Source organism: Oreochromis aureus, linkage group 12, assembly GCF_013358895.1.
Source record: "Oreochromis aureus strain Israel breed Guangdong linkage group 12, ZZ_aureus, whole genome shotgun sequence".
NCBI lineage: Eukaryota > Metazoa > Chordata > Actinopteri > Cichliformes > Cichlidae > Oreochromis > Oreochromis aureus.
The window spans coordinates 16,281,890-16,294,879 of NC_052953.1; positions in this window are offsets into that span (position 1 = coordinate 16,281,890).

Below are 12,990 nucleotides of genomic sequence, written 5' to 3' on the forward strand. Positions count from 1 at the left end.
ATGTCCCGACTTACAAATCTTTCTAGTGAGCTGCTGTGTTGGCATATTCACAAGCCAGTATCAAGATGAGATCATCTCACATTTGGGTTTAGTGACCCTTTGTAGCACATTTTGTCCATTTATCTTTTATCAATTGTGAGAAGTAAATCAAATGAAATTCTTTAAAGCCACTTCATTTATTAAGTGACAAAACTGACTTTTGCAGTTTGTCCCATTACAAAAAAAGAATGTTAAATCATTTTATGAGTGAACGTAAATACACTGTAGGAAAAAGTTTTATTATTTGAACTTTTGTTCACCTTAACACTTAAATTAACCAGACAGTGATTAAGTTATATGTACAAATGTGTATGTAATCACGCTTTATTTTTAACACTTCCTCTTTCAACCCATCACTCCTGTCACTCCGCAGCCTAATCAGTCATTCAGTCAGTCTGCCCGCCATCGCTCTGAAAGTCTGAGAAGTAATAATGGACCTTGTTAGCCACTTAGCTGCCAGGCCTGCTCTCTCTCTCTCTCTCTCTCTCTCTCTCCCTCTCTCTCTTTCTACGTATGAAAAGAATAACCCTAATGGTGCTTGTTTGCCACTCCACTGCTCTCCCTTATCCTCATATGGCTTTATCTTTGCTGATCAGTGAACCCAGAGATAAGTCTCTCTGTGACTCTGCAGTATCCTCTTCCTTAAGCTTTTATCGGCCCCGATCAGTGTACCTGGAGTTTTCTGTTAGAGACCCCGTCTGAGAAGGTCATGTTTTCATTCTCCCCAATCAGCTCACAGACCGATAAGACAATTTGTAAGGTGGAAATCAGAGAGGCCTCTTTTTGATCACCAGGAGGACAGAGATGGAGGAAGGAGCTCAAGAAGAGAAATACTAGTGCAATATTTTTTTCAATATTTCAGGAATATTTACAAATGATTGCAAAGATTTCCAAGGTGATTTTTGTGTGTTTATTATTATCAATAACATAGTCCCTAAAGGTCACAGGAAATTTGGTTGTGTCTAAAAGTCATGGAAAGTGAGACAAAGATTTAAAGTGAAAGTCAATTTAACAGTTCCCTAAAGCAGTATATCAAACACCAGTATTGTCTGTCTTTTGAAAACTAAGAACAAAAGACATGTTTGAAAGTTGGATATATTTCAAGGTGGGTGTTAAAATGATTGGGTTATAAAAAAGAGAGAGAGAGAGAGAGGGAGCAAGATCCCCAGAAATGCTTTGCAATCAGTTTTGACAATTTGAGGACATTTCTCAAGGCAAAACTATAAGTAATTTGGGGATTTCCTCATCTACGTCAAGACATTGATAATAGATTTAGAAACTCTGGAAAAATCTCTGTCAGCCACTGAATGGCTCTGGTCTTTCGGCCCTCTGGTGTCAAGACTTTGGAAACATCCTGTTGTGGAGGTCACTGCAGGAAAAACTTGAGAATCGAGAATTTCTCACTGTATACTCTGCAGCCAATATCATTTAACATGGCCTGAGCCCAAATGGAAAGCTATTCAATGGTCTGACCAATCAAAGTTTGACATTCTTTTGGAATACTGTGGATGATGCATCCTCTGGTCCCTCTCCTCTGGAGCTTATTCTTGGGACCAGGCCTCGCTTATTTCAACAAGACAATGCCAAACTACATCTTTGCACTTACTTAAAGAGTAAAATAGACTTTATCCTACACTGGTCGCCTGCTGAAAACATTTGGGACATTTTGAAACAAAAGTGGAGGCCCAAAGTGTTGACCAATGAAAATCCAGTATCAGCAAGAGTTGGAAAACATGGTACTTTCAAAACTACAACACGTTGTCTTCATGGCCTCAGTTTTCAAACACTCACAGAGTGCTGTTAATAGAAGAGGTTGCAACTTCTGTTATTGAATATTCTACATTAAATATAGAGTTTAAGTGATTTGGAGATTGTATCGCAAATGTAAAAAAAAACTTTAAAAAATCCGGTGCTTCCTGATGTTCTCAGAATAAAACAAAGCAAATACGTCATGTGGTAAAAAGTGTTACTTTTTTGACTGGTTACTTCTGGACCTTCTCATCAGTATTCACCCCTTCTCCCAGAAGGCTTCTCACTTTGGCCCTTGATAATCAAATCATCTCCTCTGCAGTCTCACATAAAGGCTCCAATAGTCCAGCCACGGCCCCTTAATCGACATGTTATTGCCCACAATCACATTTACAGCACAGAGGCAAATCTGCACAGATGCGATTGTGTCAGCTGCTAATCCAATAAGTCCTCGCTCACTGTTCTTTTACTCGGCATCTTTCATCTTCAAAAACAAGGTGACAGTGTTTTAATTTTCATTCTTGGGTTACTCTTCATCAGTTTAGCTCACGGTGTGTGGTGGAGCTTATGGGCCCAGACACATGTAGGTGCCGATTATTGTACAAGCGCGTCTCTCCTGTGGGAAAATGAAGTGCAGGGTTTTTTGGTTTAGATGTCATTAGAATGGGTGCTTTTTGTTATTATTTATTTACAGATGCAATGTCTATTGGATCATGCTGGGAAGATTTGTTCAAGCATGGTGGCTTAGCACTCATTGTTTGTATTTGATATCTGATACTGGTCAGTCAGAATAGAGGACAAAGGCACTCCTAGTCAGCAAATGTAAAAAAACAAAAACAAAAACAAAACAAAACTACCAGTTCTTATTATGCAGTTGTTAGTGCATCAATACAAATAAGATGCTATAAGAAAAATCAGTGAAGATTAATAAAACAAACAAACAAACAAACAAACAAAAAATATTTTATTATTTTTTACATTTTTTGATGTCTCCTGAAATCCTGACTGTAGTCAGTAAAAATTGTTCATAAATACTCATATTAACACATTCATGTCATCTTGGTCAACACAGGGGGTAGTCAGGTGGCCAGTGAACCAACCAGCCTCAGCTCTCAGGGGGAAGAATGTGTTGATGTGTGTGTTGGTGACTCAACCCCAGGTCTCCAGGTCAGAGTTCCTGACACACACTCACACCCAGCGGGGTGACAAAATAATTAACTCAGAGGCTGATTGACAGACAGTTCATCACACTGGTACACATGCATGTACACACACACACAACCACACACATGCGCGCACACATACACACACACATTGTTCTGTGTTCTGAAATAGAGATACTAAATAAATAAATGAAAGGTCTCAACTGAACATGTAAAAGAGAGTAAAGTAAATGATTCACAAGAAGTTAGTAGTACCTCTGTTCCTGCATATGTTGTGAAGAAACAGAATTTTTTCTTTTCTTTTTGTTGTTGTTTTTGTTTTTTTAATTGAATGTTAAAGTCATTAATACTTAATAATTATCTTGGCTTGCTTGGAAATGACTCGGTATCCCCCACGGATGAACTGGAAGAGATGGCCGGGGTGAGAGAAGTTTGGGCTTCTCTGTTCAGACTGCTGTCCCCCCGCTACTTTCCCAGAAGACATATATTTTCACCTATGCCATAATTGGGCTATTTGTTTTTTTCTTTGGTGATCTTCCTTCATAAGTCTGGCAACACTTCTCTATTTTTATATTGTTCAGTTCTTATTTACTTCTTTATTTCTTGACTGCTTTCAAATTCTTACGAGAAGATGCCATTGCTAAACTCTAATGTGGGAAGAAAGCAAATGAAAATGCCTTATAAGAGAAAAAAATAAAAGACAGGGAGAAAAATGGAAGCGTCTCGTTCTTGGAGGTACTGTAACACAGACCGCTCTGTCTCAGATAGCATGTTCACCTTTGAAGGGTGCACTTAAAAGTCTGGGTGCATGCGGGGTGGAGAGGGGGTGGTAAAAGCGCGACTGGGTGGGTGGATAAGGGCTAACCCGTGGACTGAAATAGTGTGCCACCCTTTGCTCGCCCCCTCCCTCCTCCCCCGTCCCCTTCACTCTGAGAGGCCGTTTTTCTCTACGGCCACAAAGGGACAGGGGTCGGATTGCGCCGGCACATTCACGAGCCCACTTTGTTTTCAAATGGTTTTGTTTAGTTGTGACACTGTAGACACCCAACACCTTCCAAGAATCCGAACTCTTCTGTGGGGGAGTGCAGAGGGCAGGTGGGTGGTGTGCAGGCATGAGGGGAGAGAAGGTGGGGAGGCAGGGAAGCAGAGAGGAGGAAATTTGGGGTTGGAGGGGAAAATATCTTGCAGGAATATGGATTCTGCTACAGTATCTTCTCTTTTCTAGCACATCTAAAGTCTTCCTCGTTCTTCTGTGCTTTACGTGTCTTCACTAAATGATTTGTTATCTTTTGCTGCCCCTTCCTGCTCTCTGACTCCTGCGCCCCACCCTCTTCTATACTACCAGCTTCCCTGCCCTCTGCTCAGCGCTCTCAGTGCTGCCTCGTGCCTTCAGGCATTCACACTGTTTAAGCTTTTCCACCTTTGAGCGTTTAAGAAGCTTAACACAGCAGGATCTGGACTGCTTAGCCTAAAGTCGGCTCATGCTCAACAGCTAATACAAGACTAATTCTAGGCTTAGCCCTGAATTTTACATGGCATTTTCTGCCAGTCTGTTGATATTGATATGTGATGCCCAACAAGCAGGTACACAGGCACTGCAAATATTTACTTTATGCAAGCCATTTAACATCTTTGTCCTTTAACAAAAGCTTTCAGTTACTCTGTTTCCTCTCTCGTTGGTAGGATATTTTCAAAATGCAGTTTTCCAAGAGCCATACTGAAGGGTTCATACTTTCCTTTAATAAATTCTGCTTTGACCATAAAAATATACTTTTTAAAAATCAGTTATCACAATTTTGTCTCAATTTTAAGTCATAATAGACAAAAGAGTTCCTACAAAGGTTCGTCTGCTCACTGATTATGTATATTTGATAATCTGCTGATCGTTATTGCTTATGAGTCAAAGACTTCCATGGTTAACAAGGCACACAGACAGCCTTTGTAAATGCTTCTGGACATGGTTGACAAGGCAATAGTACCTGAGCTCACAGGGGCAATGGAGTCAATTGCTACACATACGCAGTGCTTTGAAGGGCAGGGGTTGTGTTCTGTGCAGAGCTGGGGGAGGCTTACTCACACGCACACAAATGCACACACACAATCCATTCCCAAACTGCATCCCAGTGGATGGATGGTGCAGTGACGGGCTGCAAATTCAACCTCACCAAATGGTATTCATCCAGTAAAAGCCAAACACACCCGCTAAAAGAAGAATGTGTGTTTTGAGTGTATGGATTTTGAGTGAATGTAAGGCAGCAAAAGAGGGAAAAGCCCTAAAAAGATAGGGGGAAAAGAGCATGTGTCTCAGAGAGAAAAGAATAAATAAAGAGACATGGAAAGAGAGCAAGGGAAAGACTATCTGCTGCATTAACCTTCCCCTCCACAGTGCCAGCATAGAGTCTTTTCTGCACTCCTCTTTCAGCGGAAAGGACCCAGGGGACAGTAATGCTAAGCCCTACTCCATTCTTCCACCAGAAACTTTGATTTCCTATTAAGTTCCTTCTGATGGGGACTGATGGGGACAGGAGGGGAGAAAAGGAAGGCAGGAAAGGGCAGATATGGAGATGGAGGACAGGAGGGAAAAAACAGAGCGGTAGAAAAAAGGAAGTAGAAAGTAGAAGAGGCAAAAAAGAGAAAAAGTAGAAAAGGTTGGCAAAAATCATTAAACAATTTCAGAAAGCATAGGGGAGGAAAATGGAAAACAATAAAGAGGTGACCACACACAACATGCACTGATGGCAGGACGGCGGCTGTGGGACGTTGGCTGTCCCTGTCCTGGGTACCAAAGGCATTGTTTACACTCAGCCCATTTAGCCCTGACCTTTCCTACCTGGCAGACATACAGACTGAGAGGTAAAATGGAACACTAAGAAGCAGACAGGTTGGTATGCAGACAGACAGGTGAGATAAGAGGACGACAGAACAACAAAGTGTGCAAATCACGAAAAAAGGAGAGAAATAAAATCGGGTGTGTAGGGTGGCATTCAAAACAACTAACGGGTGATAGACAGCTGAGGCATGTTTCTTTGTCTCATTTTATCCCATATACTGTAATCCGTTTCATATCAGTATCTACCACTATGCATAATGATAAGGCTGGAACCATCTTGGATTGTTCATGTTGTCAAAAAATCCATCAATCAATCGCACTCTTAATTCCCTGCTCTGTTTGCGACTATCAAACCTAAATTGTTTTTTTTCTTATTCAGGAGCTACATTTTTTAACAATGGTTCACAAATAGGTTATTAAGACAATAAAATAGCAGGGCACTCTAACAAACACTAAATAAATGGAAATAAATGGATTTTCAGCTGTTGACATAATGAGCTGAACTAGCAAACATTTATGAAATCAGGAAGGTAAGCTTTTATCAGATTATCTGATAAAAGAAAAAATCCAGATTCTCACCGTACTTGTCGTTAAGTGTGGTGGCTGTAGCTTGGGAGGTAGAGCAGGTCAGCTGCTAATTGGACGGTTGTTGGTTCTATCTCCGGTTGTTCCAGTCTGCATGCCAAAGAACCCAAGATATTAAAGATATTGAACCCTAAGTTTTTCTCCAAGAGTGTGAATGTTAGACAAAAAGCACTCAGTCGTGTGAATGAATGAATACGTAAGAACTGAATTTACCAAAGACAGAGCAGCAAAATAAAATTTAAAGTAGAAAAACAGAGAAAAGACAATACCACCCTTGGCAGCACAAACTACAAGGAAGCCCTTGCAAAAGTTTTGCAAATGAGTCTTTCCCATCACCATGTAGGAATTATGGCCCGCTCTTCTTTACAGAATTGTTTTCATTCAGCCACATTGAAGTTTTTCAAGCATGAAAAGCCTGTTTAAGGTCAAGCAAAAACATCTCAATCAGATTTGAATCCAGACTTTGACTAGACCACTCGAAAAATTTCATTCTGTTTTAAACCATTCAGAGGGGGACTTGCTGGTGTGTTTTGAACCAGTGTCTGGCTGCATTACCCAATAGTGCTTAAAACTCAGGGCACAAAATGATGGACTGACATTGTCCTTCAGGATTTTCTGGTAGAGAGCAGAATTCAGGGTTCCATCAGTTGCAGCAAGTTGTCCTCAAGCAGCAAAGTAGCCCGAGACCATCACACTGCCACCACCAGGTTTTACTGCTGGTATGATGCTCTTTTTATGCAGTGCTATGTTCGTTTAATGCGGATGGATCCAAATGAAACCTTTGTCTTGTCAGTCCACAGAATATTTTCCCAAACGTCTTCATGAAGAAGTTTTTTTGTCAAATGTGAGATGAAACTTTGTGTGTTTTTATGATCAGCAGTGGATTTCTCCTTGGAACTCTCCTATGGAGGACATTTTTGGCTGTGGTTCTTTAAATTTTCTTTGGTGACTTCTTGGATGAGTAGTTGCTGCTTGGGGTAATTTTGGTAGGTTGGCCACTCCTGAGAAGGTTCACCACTGTTCCAAGTGTCTCTATTTGTGGATAATTGCTCTCACCATGGTTCATTAGAGTGCCAAAACCTTAGAAATGGCTTTGTAACCCTTTCAAGACTCATAGATCTCAATTATATGTTTCTTATCTGTTCTTGAGTTTCTTTAGATGATGGCATGATGTGCTGCTTTTGTTGTCTGCGTTTTAAATTTAAATTTCTTGATTCAGCTTGTCTGGCAGTAATCAGGCCTGGGTGTGGCTGGTGAAACTGAAATTGAATAATTGTGGTCAATTGTGTATGTAGAAAATTAAAAATATACAGTAATAAATACCACAATAATAGCAGGTACTTGTTGATGATACAGTTCACCACCCAAAGAGCCTTCTTCAGTGCCCCGTTTTCTAAGAATTGCTCGACAACATTTATCTGTGCTCTTATGATAAATAGTTCCCATGTTGCGTGTGGGAAAGAAGGAAGCGAGCGATATTAAAGTTGTGTAGGCGAGACAGAGAGATATGGAGACAGATACATACAGAGAGAGACAAAAGGAAGCAGGAGAGAGCTAGTCAGAGGGAGAATGATTGATTGATGTGGTCAGTGAGGCGTCACTGATCTCCACAGGACCCCGCCCCCAAAGAGGAGGATGTGGATTGGCCTTAATGATGTGAAAACAAGGAAAATGAAGCACGGATCTGGGAGGAGAGCGATAAGGATGGTAAAATTAGCCAAAACAAACACCGTCAGTGAGCTCAGATATTTTTTCCCAATTTCCATTAAAAAACCTGATTTCCATTTTACAACCTCCTTTGACTGTGCAACAGTTAATTCAGGTTTTTATGTCTTATATTGTTCAAGCTTGCATTTGAGTTCCAAGTTTCAAAAATCAACAAGTCTTTTTTTTTCCACAAAGAGGAAAATACGGTAATTTTTTACTTTAAATAGAGTCAAATTTGAATGGAAATGTGGTACACAGCTAGTTTCAGATTTTAGAAAGCAAGTGGTTTAGATCTCACCAGAAGAAATGATGAGGTTGACAGGTGGAATTTGAGTCACATCCTATAGTTAGTAAACGACCATTTTTATGTGTTTGTGCTCAGAAGAAGCTCATTAGTCCTTTACAGTGCTCAGAAATGTCTGGCTATGGTCGCTATATTATCCTGCTGGGATCCTGCAGATTCCTTTACAGTTGCCCCACAGGTCATCCTACCAACAGAAAACAAATACTTGGAAATGTTAAGAGTTAAAACAAAAAGAGTTTCATAAGCTTTATGGTATGCTTTTAAATGGTCATAATTAAATTATTTGAAAAATGAAAAAGAAAAAACAAACAAACAAACAAACCTAATCTTATAAACAACATTCTTGTGAGGGTTTGGGAGGGGGGAGGGGACCCACTTTCCTTCCTGTGTAGTTGAAAAGATCTGTGTTAATCCACTTCCTTCACTGTAGGAAGTATCGTGCTGTTGTTTTTTTTTCTCCTGGGGGGGCTTGTTGTTTCTGAGTATGCCCTATAGCTATTGCTCTGTGTGTAAAATGACCAGTCAAGAACTACGTGACAGCACCACTATGCTGATTAAGTGGGTGATGCGTGAAGTTAGTTAGCAAACAACACAATCAGTCTTTTCAGCATTTAACGAAAGCTTCAGGTTTAATCAATAATGCACACATAGATTGCTAATTCAAGCCAATCAGATCATAATGAAACAATCTGCGCCTGTAACACTGAATCCTATCAACATAGCTGGTGGGTATAATAAGTAGGGCAAAGGTGTGTGAAGACACACTGAACTGACAATAGTGGAAAGCCAATATGGATTAATTTTTCTATGTGTTGTGTGCATATGCTTTTGAACATTTTAAAATTATCCAGATACTATAAACTCATGCATAACTCTTAGTCACCAAATCTCAATTGCTGGCTTTGCAGTGCAAAGAAATGACTTTTCACAGCTCCACTGTGGATTGCTTCCACCCGGGACCAGTGACTGAGCGGACGGATTGAAAAGACAGATGAAAAAGATAGGACATGTATCTGTAATTGGTAAGACTCGGAAAAGACGCTTGTGTCTCCATGTACGTGTGAATGCACATCAAAACCACTAAGTATGCACCTGAGAGAGGGAGACAGGCAAGGTGAAGGGGTGCGCTGTTGGTGCCTGTGTACTCTGTGCTGTGTAAGTGCAGGAGGGAGGCTGTAAGCGATACCCTTGTCTGTTCCCTACTTGCCCCACTCTGAGACCGCTCCACCCAGGCCAGCCCGGTAGAGTGGGGGTCCCCTGGGAACTGGACAGGACAGGGAGGAGGGAGCAGCATGGAGGCCAGGCTTTCAGCTGCTCTGAAAAGGAGCGGAATCAAATACAAGCAAAATCTCCTTCAATATACTGTATCCCTCACCTGAGTAGGGCAACTAGCTGAAAGGAGAGCTCGTATAGGGCAACTGTACAATGGGCACAGGAAGGACAAGACAGGAGATCAGAGAGGAGAGGAAAGTTAACCATGACCACTCCATTACCTTACCTTTGTGTTTTTTACTACTGGCAGCTGTGTGTTCCTTGGTTAAAAAGTTTACTTTTCATTACATTGTGTTCATTAATATTGTGACAGAGTATTTGAATCCAACATGTTATCATTCCCTCCACCTCAACACCTTACATATTGCAATGCAGAGTTGAGTAAGGTCCTCGTTGCAGGCTGAATATTAAACAAAAGACAAGGTCTTATTGTGGCTGGTTGCAAGTCCAACACAAAATAGGAAAAAAGTCCATTTGAAAACGTGATGCAAAACAAAAACAGGCACAGGAAGCAAGGACATAACAATTAGGGATGAGGCAAAGCAGGGAAATCAGACGGCAGCACATTATCAACACAGGGGGAAATAAATAGTCAAGGCTTTCAACAGACAGGAAGCAAAACTAAGCATGAAAGAAAACCAGCCTTCAAAGTAAGACAGGAAACAAGCAAGATATTTAATACTGGCATGGATACTAACACTTAATAGGAGATCAGACACAGGGAGGCGACACATTAGCAAAAGAGACAATGGGAGGAACAGACAGGGAAACACTGAGAGAACAAAAACTACCCAAACAAAGTATGCAAAACTGACACTTATACGGAAACATCCTAAATGGTTGTTCGGGTCAGAGGACCTTTTCCCTTTATCAGTGGAAATAAATTCTCAATGCTGCATTCATCTTTTGTGCGGACTGACAGTTGCAGTGATTGTTCAGTCTCACACTCAGTTTGACTAGTTATAAAACAATACACTTATTGGCCACTTTATTATTTACAAGATGGGAAAAAATACACACACATCCACACCAAAAAATGCATTGAGCCAAAAAGTGAATCAACACATGAAAATAAACAATTAGCTTTTACACTGCAGTACGCCAATACTGGCAGTATGTACTGTTTCAAGCACACTTGCTCTTCACTTTATTATTTACTACTGTTCAGCTGTTTGTTCACATAAATATCTAATTAACCAATCACATGGTGGCATTTATGCATGTAGACATTGTCAAGATGACCTGCTGAAAAGTGAGCCTCAGGTCTCTGCGTTATTGATGTCAGACATCAGAGGAGAATGGTCATACTGTTTCAATCTGCTAGGAAGGCAAAATAAACTCTTACTGCAACCAATGTATGCAGAAGAGCATCTCTGAACCCATAACATGTCAAATCTCGAAACAGCCGGACTACAGCAGCAGAACTCTACACCAGGTGCATGTCAATGAATGTCTAATCCTGCTGCAACATTGGGATGGCACCAATGATTAAGGCTGCTGTTGGGTGTGTGATGGTGTGGGTGATATATTCTTGATGCATTTTGGGGCCCTTATAGCTAGTACCTCCTCAGCTCAGCTCAACTTGACTCAACTCGACTCAGTTTCGGATGTTTTCCATTACAACTGAGTACCACCTAATGTGTGTGGGGTCTTTATAGCAATGTGGCCAAAAGTCCTATGGCGTCATTTGTATGCTACACAAAAATCCCAACACTGGAGGACGTTGAGGTGATGGTATACCCATTCAGTTCAATTCAGTTTTATACAGCGCCAAATCACAGCAACAGTTGCCTCAAAGTGCTTTATATTGTAAGGTAGACCCTACAACAATAATACATACAGAGAAAAACCCAACAAACATATGACCCCCTATGAGCAAGTACTTTGGTGACATATGAGGTTAGTCATTAATATACTGCTGCAGCATCACCGTGTTGTTTTTTTGTGCAACCACTGCCCTCATTACCAGGCTTCAAAAAAGGCAGTTTTTATTTTTGTGAATGAGACGCTTTAAAATGATTCAGCAACACCACTGACTAGGCAATCAGCTGCGTGCAGTCTCTTAATGTCACATTTTCGCATCACCTTGGAACCCTCGGCTGAGTAGGTACTGAAAAAGTACCTGGTACCAGGTACTTTACTACCACTTATTAGAAAACCCTAAAAACCAAGTCGAGTTGAGTCAAACTGACCCCGAGCAGGTACAAGAGGAAGAGGGCTCATAGTACCAACTGAGAATTGTTTAAATATCACATTCTACATGAGTATTGTTGCTGACCATGGTAATTATCTGTTATCTCAGCTTTTACTTTTACATAAGCTAACATCTGACTCTGTGTGACCTCTGTCAACTTAATGGTGAAACACTAATCACTTCCCAACCTGTATTTGTGCATTTCCTGCAAAACCGAGAAGTAAAATAACAACAAGCTTCAAGAGATCACCAATATTTGCATTGCCAAAGTGCATGTTTGTAAACTTAGAGCTGCAGGTACATTCAGTCTACTATGTGGTTGAGCTACACTGACAGTGCAACCCGGCTGACCCTGCATCATTCTGGTCACAAAGTGTTCTGCTTGCATTACCTTATATTTTTATAGTTTTACTTAAAAGTCGTGTGGAGGAGGGAGCAGATCTTTTTATATCAAAAAGACGTGTGGAGTAATGGGAATACATGACTAAACGTTTTTTATCCAATTATGAAAATCTTCTACCCTTGAATTTTGATCTGAATGAATAAAATAATTTTCATTGTCAGGCACAGCCACATGCGTTTTAGATGAATGTCCATATTTATTCTTCCCCTCACACTCTTCTTTACTTCCTCTTATTCTAATTTAGGTTGTTTTTTTTTTTTGCTGAAACCTTTCTTCTTCTTTTTTCTTCTTGTTAAACAGGACATAACTTTAAGCCTTTGCAGTTCAGGGCTCTTGAAACCAAAACCCAGTATGGCTTATATGTGACATTGCACAGATGCTGGTTCTTGCCAATGACTGTAGAAAAGACCACTGACTGTTTTCTACAGTCAATGGTTGTAGCCTGTTAGATCATCAGGGTCAGACTGATGCAGTCACTGCTTCTTTTTTAAGCAATATTTAATTAATTAAGCCTTTTAATGCAGGGATGAAGATTATACTAAAACAAGCTTTGGTCACATTTTTAATAAAGTAAATAGAGCCATGTGAAATGATGCTAGGTGATGTATGACCTTGTGTTATGGCATGCACACATGTTTGTATTGTACACATGAATCTGGCAGATAGCCAGCAAAGGTTACAGCTGGTAAAAATCACTGGTGTCAAGTTAAAGAGTTGGTGTCACACTAAAGAAGCTTAGATGTG